This window comes from Ursus arctos, chromosome X, assembly GCF_023065955.2.
Source record: "Ursus arctos isolate Adak ecotype North America chromosome X, UrsArc2.0, whole genome shotgun sequence".
NCBI lineage: Eukaryota > Metazoa > Chordata > Mammalia > Carnivora > Ursidae > Ursus > Ursus arctos.
The window spans coordinates 84,152,664-84,166,553 of NC_079873.1; the positions used below are offsets into that span (position 1 = coordinate 84,152,664).

At 38.7% G+C, this 13,890-nt stretch overlaps 1 protein-coding gene across 3 annotated transcripts in view; it reads left to right on the plus strand.

Annotated features, from left to right (window-relative positions):
• Window positions 1–13,890, plus strand: part of LOC113241171 (NACHT, LRR and PYD domains-containing protein 12-like) — a 48,134-nt gene that overhangs the window by 1,549 nt on the left and 32,695 nt on the right. For all 3 annotated transcript variants that reach the window (XM_057313583.1, XM_057313579.1, XM_057313580.1), the window contains exon 2: window positions 13,288–13,375. The gene's annotated coding sequence lies outside the window, so the exon portion shown is untranslated. The remainder of the gene's footprint in view (window positions 1–13,287; window positions 13,376–13,890) is intronic.

The window sequence follows — 13,890 nt, forward strand, 5'->3', positions numbered from 1 at the left end:
TTTCCAGAGAAGTTAAAGTAAACATTTTATTCTGGAAGAGTGTATTAAACTGCTGGTTTCTTTATGGTCTCTTCTAGGCACACTTAGTTGTGCTATCTTCATACAAAGCCCACCAAGCCCATTCCAGAAAGTCACACGCCTGAAGTAAGTGGGACTTAAATTTGAATTCTTTGCAACCTTCAGGTAAATAATGATTAGCCCACCATCAGCTCTCACCTGGATGGCTGCATTGGTGTTCAAGCCTTCATACGTGCCCTTCTCCCTCCCATGGTTCCTTCTCCCTGTTGCAGTCAGAATTACCTTTCCCTCTGAGTGACAAAATAGCCTACTGGCTCAGAGCACTGACCTTGATGTCTGATAGATCTTGTTCAGATCCCAGCTCCACCCTGCTCCACCACCTTCTGGTTCTGTGATCTTGGACAAATCACTTCACCTCTTTAAGAATCCTTTCCCTTAAAAAACAAAACAAAACAAAACAGAATCCTTTCGAGAGATAATGCATGCAGAGTGGCCCATAGTAACTTCTCAGTAAAATGGTAGATTAAAAATGGTAAGAGCAGTGAGGCTGCTAATGAGAGAGTGGTTGCAGTGGTGTACCATGGAGTTCTATACTACCTACATAGTAAAGGGAATGAGCTGGAGAATGGGAGAAGTCAAGGATGGGAGATCTTGATGAGAACGAGGAGTGGGTATTCTGAGCACTCACAAGTAATAAGGGTGGGAGCTTGTAGCCAGAGATTGAGAAAGTGGGTTCAGGAATTCTAAAGAGGAACAGTCCTATGTTTAGCAGGTGGCCTGGAACACTAATGACTAGAAATGGCATGAGAAGTGACGTGATCAGGGATTGTAGAAGTAGAGATCAAGGGACAGTGAGGCTGGAGCGTTGGGTGAGTCATCCATAGTCATTGAGGTTGCTTATATGTTGGCGGGGCTTGGTAGGGAGAGGAAAATGGAGCTAGTGCCAAATCCAAGGCCCACCCTGATGAGCGGGGAGCAGGCATTTATTTCTCAAATATTTACTGAGCTCTTGTTAGATGTCAGGATATAACAAGATAGACAAAGTCCTGTTCTCATGGAGCTTCCAGTCTAGGGGGAGGGATAATTGGCATTAATAATCCCACCCTATAAATAGAAGACTGCCGACTGTGAGAAGAGTTATGAAGGGGGGGAAGGGTTCTATAATGGCTTATAGCAGGAGGACCTGACCCTGTCTGAAATGTCAGGAAAGGTTTCCCTGAGGAAGTGATGAGAACTGAAGGATCAATTAGGGTAAATAGAGGCGGATGAGGAGTGCGTGGAGGAAGTGTCCCAGGTAGAGGAAATAAGTATCATGTGCAGAGACCTGAAGGTAGAACATATATAAGGGACTTGAAGAAATGACAGGCATGTCCTATGACTAGGACATATGAAGCAAAGGGGAGAGCTGAGGCTGAAGGGCAGGCCTCCTTAATTATTTTAGGTTTTATTCTAGGAACAATGGGAATACTCCTATTAGAGGGTTTTGATTAGGTGAATGACATAATCAGACTTCTCTGTATTTGTATGTTAATTCTTTCCACCCAGTTTTATTGAGATATGATTGAGTTACAACATTGTTTAAGTTTAAGGTGTAGAACATAATAATTTGATACTTGTATATATTGGAAAATTATTACAGTATTTCTTAAGTAATGCATAACGATGCTCATTATAAAAAATAATCAAACAGAAGTATGTAAATTGTGAAAGTCTAGTTTTTACTTTTGTGTGTGTATATTAGAATATATATGTGTATATATACACACATATAATACATGTATACATTGTTGTATTTGTATACAATATATTATATATATAATATATATTATATATTTTAGCCTTTAGGAATTTCAGAAAGGACACAGATGAACATATGGGAAGGGGAAAATTAAAAAAGGAGAGAGGGAAACAAGCCATAAGTGACTTTTAATGACAGAGAACAAAATGAGGGTTGATGGAGGGAGGTGGAGGGGGATGGGCCAGATGGGTGATGGGTATTAAAGAGGGCACTTGTGATGAGCACTATGTAAGTGATGAATCACTGAATTCTACTCCAGAAACCAATATTACACTATATGTTAACTAACAAAATTTAAATTAAAAAATAGGAATGCTTCTAAAATTTCATCAAGTATGATGCTTATGGTAGGGTTCTGGCAGTTGCTCTTTATTAAATAAGTTTTCTTTAATGCTTAACTTTTTTGGGGCTTACTTTTTAAAAGCAAGAATAGGTATGAATTTTTGTCGTTTGCTTTTTTACCTGTAAGTTGGACATAAAGGTTTTTCTCCTTAAAATTGTTAATGCATTGAATTGCATTGATAGTGTTTTAAAAACTCCCAGTTATGAAAATTTCCAAATACAAATAACAGCAGAGAGTAAGATAAACCCCACGTACCCATAATTCAACTTCAATAGCCATCATATTTGCCGTACTTGGTTCAGCTATCCCCCTCCCCTCTTTTCTGCTGGGATGTTTTAGGCTAACCATGAACGTCATCTGACTTCACTCCTAAATATTTCAGTATGCATCACAAAAATTATAGCACAAAGGACATCTTCTCATATAATCATAATGTCATTATCACTCTAATACCCAGCACATATACAGATTATTCTGTTTGCCTAAAATATGTTTTTACCATTGGGGTTTGTTCCAGTCAGGATCCAATGAAGGTTAACTTGTTGTATTAGGTTATATCTCTTAAGTTCCTTTCAAGTTTTTGAAAAGCTAAGACAGAACAATACCTCCTCTTTTTTATTTTCATGCTATTGGTTTGTTGAAGACACTTCCGTTTGTCCTGTAGACTTTCCCACAATATAGAATGGGCGATTACTTCTTTGAGGTGCTGTTTTACTTATTTTTCTATTGCCTATATTTCCTGTTTACTGGAAGTTAGAGCTAAACACTTGATTATATTCAGGTTCTTTATTATTATTTGGTGAGACTATCTCATGGTTGATAATATGTGCTTCCTTTTACATGGTTTGATCATCTTACTTTTAGTGATACTGAAAGAGAATTGAAATGGTGATAGTCTTACCCCTTCAGTGTAATGTTCTCCATCATCTTTTCACCTAATGGCTGTACCGTCCATTTGTTAACTATTATCTGAATCAATTATTTTATTAAGGGTTTCAAAGTAACGATTCTATCATTTTTCAGCATTTATTTTTATATTTTATTTTTTAAAAATTTTTTATTATGTTAGTCACCATACAGTACATCCTTAGTTTTTGATGTAGTGTTCCATGATTCATTGTTTGCGTATAACACCCAGTGCACCATGCAATACGTGCCCTCCTTAATACCCACCACCGGCCTATCCCAATCCCCCACCCCTCTCCCCTCTGAAGCCCTCAGTTTGTTTCCCAGAGTCCATAGTCTCTCATGGTTCATTCCCCCTTTTCTTTACCCCTCCCTTCATTCTTCCCTTCCTTCTCCTACTGATCTCCCTGCTATTTCTTATGTTCCATAAATGAGTGAAACCGTATGATAATTGTCTTTCTCTGCTTGACTTATTTCACTTAGCAAAATCTCCTCCAGTCCCGTCCATGTTGCTGCAAATGTTCGGTAATCGTTCTTTCTGATGGCTGAGTAATATTCCATTGTATATATGGACCACATCTTCTTTATCCATTCGTCTGTTGAAGGGCATCTTGAATCCTTCCACAATTTAGCTATTGTGGACAATGCTGCTATGAACATTGGGGTGCATATAGCCCTTCTCTTCACTACGTCTGTATCTTTGGGGTAAACACCCAGTAGTGCAATGGCTGGGTCATAGGGTAGCTCAATTTTTAACTTTTTAAGGGACCTCCACACTGTTTTCCAGAGTGGCTGTACCAACTTGCATTCCCACCAACAATGTAGGAGGGATCCCCTTTCTCCACATCCTCTCCAGCAATTGTTGTTTCTTGCCTTGTCAATTTTTGCCATTCTTTTTTTTTTTTTTTTTTTTTTTTAAAGATTTTATTTATTTATGTGACAGAGAGACAGCCAGCGAGAGAGGGAACACAGCAAGGGGGAGTGGGAGAGGAAGAAGCAGGCTCACAGCGGAAGAGCCTGATGTGGGACTCGATCCCGGATCGCCAGGATCACGCCCTGAGCCGAAGGCAGACGCTTTAACGACTGCGCCACCCAGGCGCCCCAATTTTTGCCATTCTAACTGGCGTAAGGTGGTATCTTAGTGTGGTTTTGATTTGAATTTCCCTGATGGCTAATGATTTTGAACATTTTTTCATGTGTCTGTTAGCCATTTGTATGTCATCATTGGAAAAGTGTCTGTTCATATCTTCTGCCCATTTTATGATTTGTTTATTTGTTTCTCACATATTGAGTTTGAGAAGTTCTTTGTAGATCTTGGATATCAGTCTTTTATCTGTAGCATCATTTGCAAATACATTCTCCCATTCCGTGGGCTGCCTCTTAGTTTTTTTGACTGTTTCCTTGGCTATGCAGAAGCTTTCTATCTTGATGAAGTCCCACAAGTTCATTTTATCTTTTGTTTCTCTTGCCTTTGGGGATGTGTCATGAAAAAGGTTGCTTTGGCCGATGTCGTAGAGGTTGTTGCCTATGTTCTCCTCTAGGATTTTGATGGATTCCTGTCTCACATCGAGGTCTTTCATCCATTTGGAGTTTATCTTTGTGTATGGTGTGAGAGAGTGGTCAAGTTTCATTCTTTTGCATGTAGCTGTCCAATTTTCCCAGCACCATTTATTGAAGAGACTGTCTTTTTCCCACCAGATGTTTTTTCCTGCTTTATCAAAGATTAGTTGCCCAAAGAGCCGAGGGTCCATTTCTGGGCTCTCTATTCTGTTCCATTGGTCTGTGTGTCTGTTTTTGTGCCAGTACCATGCTGTCTTTGTGATCACAGCTTTGTAGTACAGCTCGAAATCCGGCATTGTGATGCCCCAGCTTTGTTTTTCCTTTTCAACAGTTCCTTGGCGATTCGGGGCCTTTTCTGGTTCCATACAAATTTAAGGACTGTTTGTTCCAGTTCTTTGAAAAATGTCCTTGGTATTTTGATCGGGATAGCATTGAAAGTGTAGATTGCTCTGGGTAGCATGGACATTTTAACTACATTAATTCTTCTGATCCATGAGCATGGAATATTTTTCCATCTTTTTATGTCTTCCTCAATGTCTTTCATGAGTGATTTATAGTTTCTAGAATATAGATCCTTTATGTCTCTGGTGAAGTTAATTCCAAGGTAACGTATGGTTTTTGGTGCTATTGTAAATGGGATGGATTCCCTAATTTCTCTTTCTTCAGTCTCATTATTCGTGTATAGAAATGCAACTGATTTCTGAGCATTGATTTTGTATCCCGCCACATTACTGAATTGCTCTATAACTTCTAATAGTTTGGGAGTGGATTCTCTTGGATTTTCCATATAGAGTATCATGTCATCTGCAAAGAGAGACATTTTGACTTCTTCTTTGCCGATTTGGATACCTTTGATCCCTTTTTGTTGTCTGATTGCTGTTGCAAGGACTTCTAGTATTATGTTGTATAATAGTGGCGAGAGTGGGCATCCCTGTTGTGTTCCTGATCTTAAGGGAAAGGCTTCCAGCTTTTCCCCATTGAGAATGATATTTGCTGTAGGCTTTTCATAGATGGCTTTTATGAGATTGAGGAATGTATCCTGTATCCCTACACTCTGAAGGGTTTTAATCAGGAAAGGATGCTGTGTTTTGTCAAATGCTTTTTCTGCATCTATTGAGAGAATCATATGATTTTTGAATTTTTCTTTCTGGATAAAATCTAAGACACTAATAGATTTGTGAATGTTGAACCACCCTTGCATCCCAGGGATGAATCCCACTTGGTCATGATGGATAATCCTTTTAATGTACTGTTGGATTCTATTAGCCAGGATCTTGTTGAGGATTTTGGCGTCCATATTCATTAGGGAAATCGGTCTGTAGTTCTCCTTTTTGATGGGGTCTTTGCCTGGTTTAGGGATCAAGGTAATATTGGCCTCATAGAATGAGTTTGGTAGCTTTCCTTCTGTTTCTATTTTTTGAAATAGCTTTAGGAGAATAGGTATTATTTCTTCTTTGAATGTTTGGTAGAATTCCTCAGGAAAACCATCCGGGCCTGGAGTTTTGTTATTTGGAAGGTTGTTTATCACTGACTCAATGTCTTCATAATTAATTGGCCTGTTTAAGAAATCAATTTCTTCCTGTTTCAGTCTTGGTAGTTTAGAGGTTTCCAGGAAGGCCTCCATCTCTTCCAGATTGCTTAATTTATTGGCATAAAGCTGTTGATAAAGTTTCTAATAATCCTTCCAATTTCATTCGTGTTGGTCGTGACCTCTCCTTTTTCATTCATAATTTTATTAATTTGGGTCCTTTCTCTATTCTTTTGGATAAGTCTTGCCAGTGGTCTGTCAATTTTATTAATTCTCTCAAAGAACCAGCTTCTAGTTCTGTTGATCTGCTCTACTGTACTCCTGGTTTCTCATTCATTGATTTCTGCTCTAATCTTGGTCAGCTTCTTCCTTTTGCGTGGATTAGGCCTGTCCCTCTGTTGCTGTTCCAGCTTCTTGAGGTGAGAATATAAAAACTGCATTTTAGATTTTTCTATTCTTTTGAGTGAGGCTTGGATGGCTATGTATTTCCCCCTTAGGGCTGCCTTTGCAGTATCCCATAGGTTTTGGACCGTTGTGTTTTCATTCTCGTTGATCTCCATAAATTGTTTAAATTGATTTTTGATTTCCTGGTTTATCGAATCATTCCTGAGCAAGATGGTTCTTAGTCTCCTAGTGTTTGAGTTTCTTCCAAATTTTTCCTTGTGGTTGAGTTCTAATTTCAGAGCGTTGTGGTCTGAGAATATGCAGGGTATAATTTCAGTCTTTTGGTATCGGTTGAGACCTGTTTTGTGACCCAGAACATGGTCTATTCTTGAGAATGTTCCCTGGGCATTAGAATAGAATGAGTATTCTTTGGTTTTGGGGTGTAGTGTTCTATATATATCTATGAGGTCCAACTTGTCGAGTATGGCATTCAAAGCTCTTGTTTCTTTGCTGATTTCTTGCTTAGGTGATCTGTCTATTGCTGATAGTGGAGTGTTGAGGTCCCCTACTATTAGTATATTTTTATCTATTTGTCTCTTTATTGTGGTTAAGAGTTGGCTTGTGTATCTTGCTGCTCCCCTGTTGGAGGCATATGTATTTATAATTGTCATATCCACTTGTTGGATACATCCTTTAAGAATAACATAGTGCCCTTCTGTGTCTCTAACTATAGTCTTTAGACAGAGGCTGACATTCGGCCACTGCTGCTCTGACTCACAGAAGAGGCACAGCAAACCGCCAGGGAAAGCCGCCAGAGAACAAAAGCCTGGAAATACCGGCTCACAGTGTGCCCATCCCCATCCCGCCTCGCAGGGGACAGGGAGACTCTACCCAAACAGGGTTGCCTGAGTATCGGTGCAGCAGGCCCCTCCCCCAGAAGGCAGGCTGAAAAATCAAGAAGCCCACATCCCTAAGATCCATATAAAACAAGGGCGCATGGCCTGGGTCCCGGTCAATAATTTGGGCTCTGGACAACCCCGCAACCTCTCCTCATCAGAATGACAAGAAGGAGAAGCCCCCCCCTCAGCAAAGAAAAGACAGTGAGTCTGTGGCCTCTGCCACAGAACTAATGGATATGGATATAACCAAATTATCAGAAATGGAATTCAGAGTAACAATGGTCAAGATGATGTGTCGACTTGAAAAAAGTATTAACGAAAATGTTAATGAGAATATAGAATCTCTAAGAGTGGAAATGAGAGCGAATCTGGCAGAAATTAAAAATTCTATGAGCCAAATGCAGTCAAAACTAGAGGCTCTGACGGCCCGCGTGAATGAGGCAGAAGCACGTATCAGCGAATTGGAGGATGGGTTAGTAGAAGAGAAAGCTAAAATAGAATCTGGACTCAAAAAAATCCACGCTCATGAATGTAGGTTACAGGAGATTACTGACTCAATGAAACATTCCAATGTCAGAATCATGGGCATCCCCGAGGGGGTGGAGAAAAACAGAGGTCTAGAAGAGATATTTGAACAAATTGTAGCTGAAAACTTCCCTAATCTAGCAAGGGAAACAAACATTCATGTCCAAGAGGCAGAGAGGACCCCTCCCAAGCTCAACCATGACAAACCTACACCACGTCACGTCATAGTGCATTTCGCAAATATTAGATCCAAGGATACAGTATTGAAAGCGTCCAGGGCAAAGAAATTTCTCACGTACCAAAGCAAAGGTATCAGAATTACGTGAGACCTGTCTACACAGACCTGGAATGAGAGAAAGGGTTGGGGGGGGCATTTTTAAAGCTCTTTCAGAGAAAAACATGCAGCCAAGGATCCTTTATCCAGCAAGGCTGTCAATCAGAATTGATGGAGAGAGAAATAAAGACCTTCCAGAATCACCAGTCATTGACCAATTTCGTAACCACGAAACCAGCCCTACAGGAGATATTAAGGGGGGTTCTATAAAAGTAAAAAGGCCCCAAGAGTGATACAGAACAGAAAGTCACAATCTGTAGAAACAAAGACTTTACTGGTAACATGGCATCATTAAAATCACATCTCTCAATAATCAGTCTCAATGTGAATGGCCTAAATGCTCCCATAAAACACCATAGGGTTGCAGATTGGATAAAAAGACATGACCCATCCATTTGCTATCTACAAGAGACTCATTTTGAACCTAAAGATACATTCAGACTGAAAGTAAAGGGATGGAATACCATCTTTCACGCCAATGGACCTTAAAAGAAAGCTGGGGTAGCAATTCTCATATCAGACAGATTGGATTTTAAACTAAAGACTATTGTAATTGCATTTTTTAATTTTTCTACTTTTACAATTGATTCTTTTTGTTAACTGAGATAAAATTGACTTAAAATATTGTATTAGGTTTAGGCATACAACATAATGATTTGATATATGTATACATTACAAAATGATTGCCACAATAAGTTTGGTTTATTGATTTTATTTAATTGATATTGGTTTTAATTATGTACTATAAAATATACGCTTTTAAAGTGTACAGTTTAGTGATTTCTAGTATATTTACAGTGCTGTGCAACCATCACCACCACCTAGTTCCCGAATATTTCCAGCACCCCAGGCAGAAATCCTGTAATCATTAGCAGTCCAATTCCTCCTTTCTCTCAATACCTAGCAACTGCTAAATGTACTTTCTGTGTCTATGAATTTGCCTTTTCTCTACATTTCATATAAGTGGAATCATGCAATACGTGGCCTTTTGTGTCTGGCTTCTTTCACTTAGCATAATGTTTTCAGGGTTCATCCATTTTGTATCATATAACAATACCTTGTCCCTTATTATGGCTGAATAATATTTCATTGTAAGTATATACCACATTTTGTTTATTGGTTCATCAGTCGATGGACATTAGGGTTGTTTTCACTTTTCTGCTATTGTGTATAGTGCTGCTATGAGTATCCTTGTGCAAATTTTTGTTTAAATACCTGTTTTCAATTCTTTTGGATATATACCTGGAGTGGAATTGCCAGATCATATGGTAATTGTATGTTTAACTTACTGAGGTCCTGCCAAACTTTTCCACAGTGGCTGCACCATTTTATATTCCTGTGAGCAATATATGAGGGTTCTAGTTTCTCCACATCCTTGCTATTTTCCATTTTTAAAGTTATAGCCATACTAGTGAATGTGAAATAGATTATTATTCAGTTATAAATAGAAATGAAGTAGTGATACATGCTATAACATGGATGAACCTTGAAAACATTATGCTAAGTGAAAGAAGCCAGGCACAGGAGACCATTTTTGTATTATTCTGTTTATATGAAATGTCCAGAATAGGCACATCCTTAGAGACAGAAAGTAGAGTTGTGGTTGCTAGGGAATGTGGGGTGGGGAGAAAGGGGAATGTTGCTTAATGGGCACAGTGTCTTTTTGGTGTGATGAAAATGTTCTGGGATTAGATAGTGATGGCTGCAAAACTTTGTGATGATACTACAAAGCATTGAATTGTATACTTAAAAAGGGTGAATTTTATGATGTGTGAATTAAATATCATTTTTTTAAAAAGCACAGAATCTCATTTTAGGCCTGGAGGTGAGATTCAGTGTTTAAATTTGTAGCATTTCTCTCCTATTTTTGGCAGCATGCATACCATGTAGAATCACCATGAAAAGTTGTGTAGTTTGTTGGCTGAAAGGTACACAAGCCAAGTGTCTAAATGGGGACTCAAATTAGCCCATATCCTGCTCTCTAACTTGTGTTCCCTAGTTTGGAGCTATCCTAGCCCAGAGAAAGAAGCACCATTTTACCCTTTTGTAATTCAGCTGTCCAGAGGAGATATCTTACTTTGATTTGTCCTCTTGGAGAGGGCATCTTATACTACTTTGCATTAAAGATGTGATATGTTCTAATGGAGATCCTAGTATGATGGATACTGCTTTCCTATCCTGGACTCTCACAGCCTTTTACTCAATCTAATAACCAGTTATAAAATACTACCACAATTCCCCCCAAAACCTGTTGATCATAATTCACTCTCTGGTATAATTCCTGTGTCAGGGTTTTTTAGCTGCAGGCAGTAGAACTTGGTTCTGAGTAACTTAGGCAAAAATAGGGATTTTTGGAAGACTACTGTAGTTTAATCAAAACCAAAGGAAATGCTGAAAAATAAGTCCTCAAGGAGGTCCAGAGCTAAGGAGGCTTGGAGTATTTGGGTAGCAGAACCTCAGTCCTTATAAGTTTCCACCCAGGCTTTTAAATTCAGGCACAGAGAATCTGATTATTCCACTAAGAGGGATAGGGTTTCTTATCAGAACACAGATCAGTGAAAGAATGCTGGACAAATGAAATAAAAGCTACCAAAGGAGGTAAGAAAAAGATGGAGGTCAATATCCAAGTGGAGATGTTGAATAAGCCTTCAGATGTATAAATGTAGATTGCAGAGTAGAGGGCTAGACTGGGATAATTAGAGGTTTTAAGGATGATTGAAATAATGTGCATGGCTGAAATTTCCCAGGAAGAGAGTAAGTGGCCATGCATCCCTCCAGCATCATTACCTGAGGGCCAGGACACTTACTAGAGCAATTTGTAACTGGAAGATTGTTTCTTTGTTTTGGAGGGCGTGATGTTCCTAGTAATTGGGAAAAGAGCCCAGGGCATGGGACTATAACACTGTGCTGGGAGCATTCCATCTCTTAAGAATGAAGTTGTTATGTGGAGATTTTAATGGAATGTAACTTCTTTCTGTCAGTTATAATAAATGCCAGCTTATTTTCCCTCTCATATTTATTTATATTGCATTTGGTCCTGTGCTAAATGTTTTATGTATGTCGTCTTATTTAATCCTCACAACACATTAATGAAGTTGTTATTATCACCATATTTTACAGATGGGCTACTGTAGTCTCAGAGTTTAAGCAATTTACTCAACATATTGCTAGAAAGCAGTGGAAATGGAATTTAAGTAAGGTCTACGTGAGTTCAAAGACATTTCTACTCCATATCAATGGTATAGCAATGCTAATATTAGCTATGGTTTAGGATCATTTGAACCTCTGCTCTGTACCACATAGTGTATTGAAGACTTTATATGCATTATCTCATTTAATGTTCATAATAACCTTATAAGGAAAGTACTGTTGTTATTCCTATTTAACAGTCGAGGAGTCTGAGATTTAGAGACGTTAATTTAATGGTTGTCACATAGTAAGTGGTAGAGTCAGGGCTTGAACACTTCTGTTTGATTCCAAAGCCAGTGTGCCTCACCAATACACTCTCCTCTATCAAAAATAACCGAATCTTAGAACAGTAGCTCTCTTCCCTGGCTGAGTATTAGACTCACTTGGGGAGCTTAAAAAAAAATTGATGGCAAACTTCATCATCAAAGATTCTGATTTAATTTATCAGGAATGCAGACTAGGCCTTGGATTTTTTTTTTTAAAAAGCTTTTATTCATTCATCCAGGTTATTCAGTAAACATTTAATGTCTTCTGTATACCATACATTTTCTAGGCATTTACTTTCTAGCAAGATGTATCAGTTAGCTATTGTCACAATGATACGTAGCAATAATTATAAAATCTTAGTAGCATGAAAAACTAAGAACTTATTAAGCACTTATTCTCACATTTCTGGAGCCCAGCCAAAATTCAGCTGATTAAGCAGGACTTTGTCGTGCAACCGATTTAGGTTGGAGTGACTACTTTAATTGCTTCAGGACAGTGAGTAAACTGGTGTGGCTCTGCTTCATGCATTTCTCCTCAGACCACTGGACTAGCTGGCACTTGTGTCTTTCATGACTCATCTCATGCCAGTGGTAGAATCACAAGAGGGAACATGTCCAACTGTGCAAGCATATTTCAAGCCCCTGCTTGGGTCACATCTGTGTATATTTCATTAGCCAAAGCAAGTCTCAAGGCTGAGCTCAAGGACAAGAGGTGGGAGAAAAAAAGCCTCACTTCTGTTGTGTGGACTTGCAAAGTTCATGGGAGAGGCTGAGAATTGGGGCCAATAATTCAATTTAGGTGGGAAAGAATAAAAATGAACAATAAGCATTTATACATAAGAAAATTACCAAGTGTGTTAGAAAGTGATAAGTAATAGTGCAAAAAAAAAAAAATTCTGGAGGGTGGTATGAAGGTGATTTTAATGTGCAGTTGAGACTGAGAACCACTGATCTTACAGCGTTCAACCTGGAAAGAAACCTGGGCTAACATCCCCTCAGTCATTATAAAAATAATAAAACAGACCCAGAAAGTAGAAGAATCTTACTCAAGGTCCATAGGTCCATAGCTATAGAAATGGAACTAGGGCCTATGTCTCCTAACACTGTAGACTGTTTCTCTTATACCACAGTATTCTAATCTATGGTCTTAGAATTCTTTATTAATGGCACTGAAAATATGTTGTGGAAAGACACAGTCATTCTTTTTTATCTTGACCCTAGACATTAGAGGTGTACTGTCTAAATCCTGTGCTTCCTTTAGTAACCCAATTCAGAGCCCAGTTTCACATTTCCCATATTTGTACCGTTCGAAAGTTTACAGACATTCTACCCTCTTTTGGTTTTTCTCTTCAAGTTAAAGACTGTTGGTTTTGATCTATCTTCATGTGATCCCATAGTCTCACCCTAGCAATCTACCTGATTATTGGGCCTTCTTTCTTCCCCATCTCTGTAATGCCTTGAGTAGTCTTTCTTGAGTTCCCTTTTACTTTGAGCTTCCACTAGGCCTTTCAGTCATCATTTCTGTTTTGGATTACAGTCTTCTTGATTTGCCAGGATGAACAGTCAAAAGAAAAGAAAAGATATGGAACCTGCTTGTACTTGGAGTTTATTGTCTGAACAGAAAGGTGAGTAACTGAATGAGGTAAGAGAGGGCATAATCTAGATAATCCTGTTCATTCTTTTTCTCCTACTTCTCCTCATGGACTTTGGGAATTTTTTTTGAATCTTTAACATGGTATTGCATGTGTATAGGTGTGTATATATTGAGATATTACATGGATACAGTATTTACCCATTAATAATCTCTTGAAAGTGTCTCCATAATTTTTGTGTTTTCCGAAGTGAGGAAAAAGAAAAGGGAAGAGGCAACTGTGGTTTCTACTGTTTTTCATGATCCCCAAAGCATTTCTAATCCTAAAAGACTCTCAAGTCTCTCCCTTTACTGTAACCACAGATTTTCATGGGAGACAGCACAAAAGAGCAAAGAGTGAAGATTGCTGGAGTCCTTCCCCTTGTGGCTGATTCCTGAGCTCCAAGAAATATTTAGTTATGGGGAATAGAAACCGGTTATCTTCAACAGACTACTTACTTCCCAGCCCATTTCTGTGACATTCTAATCTCTGCCTCTCCAAACTCTGCT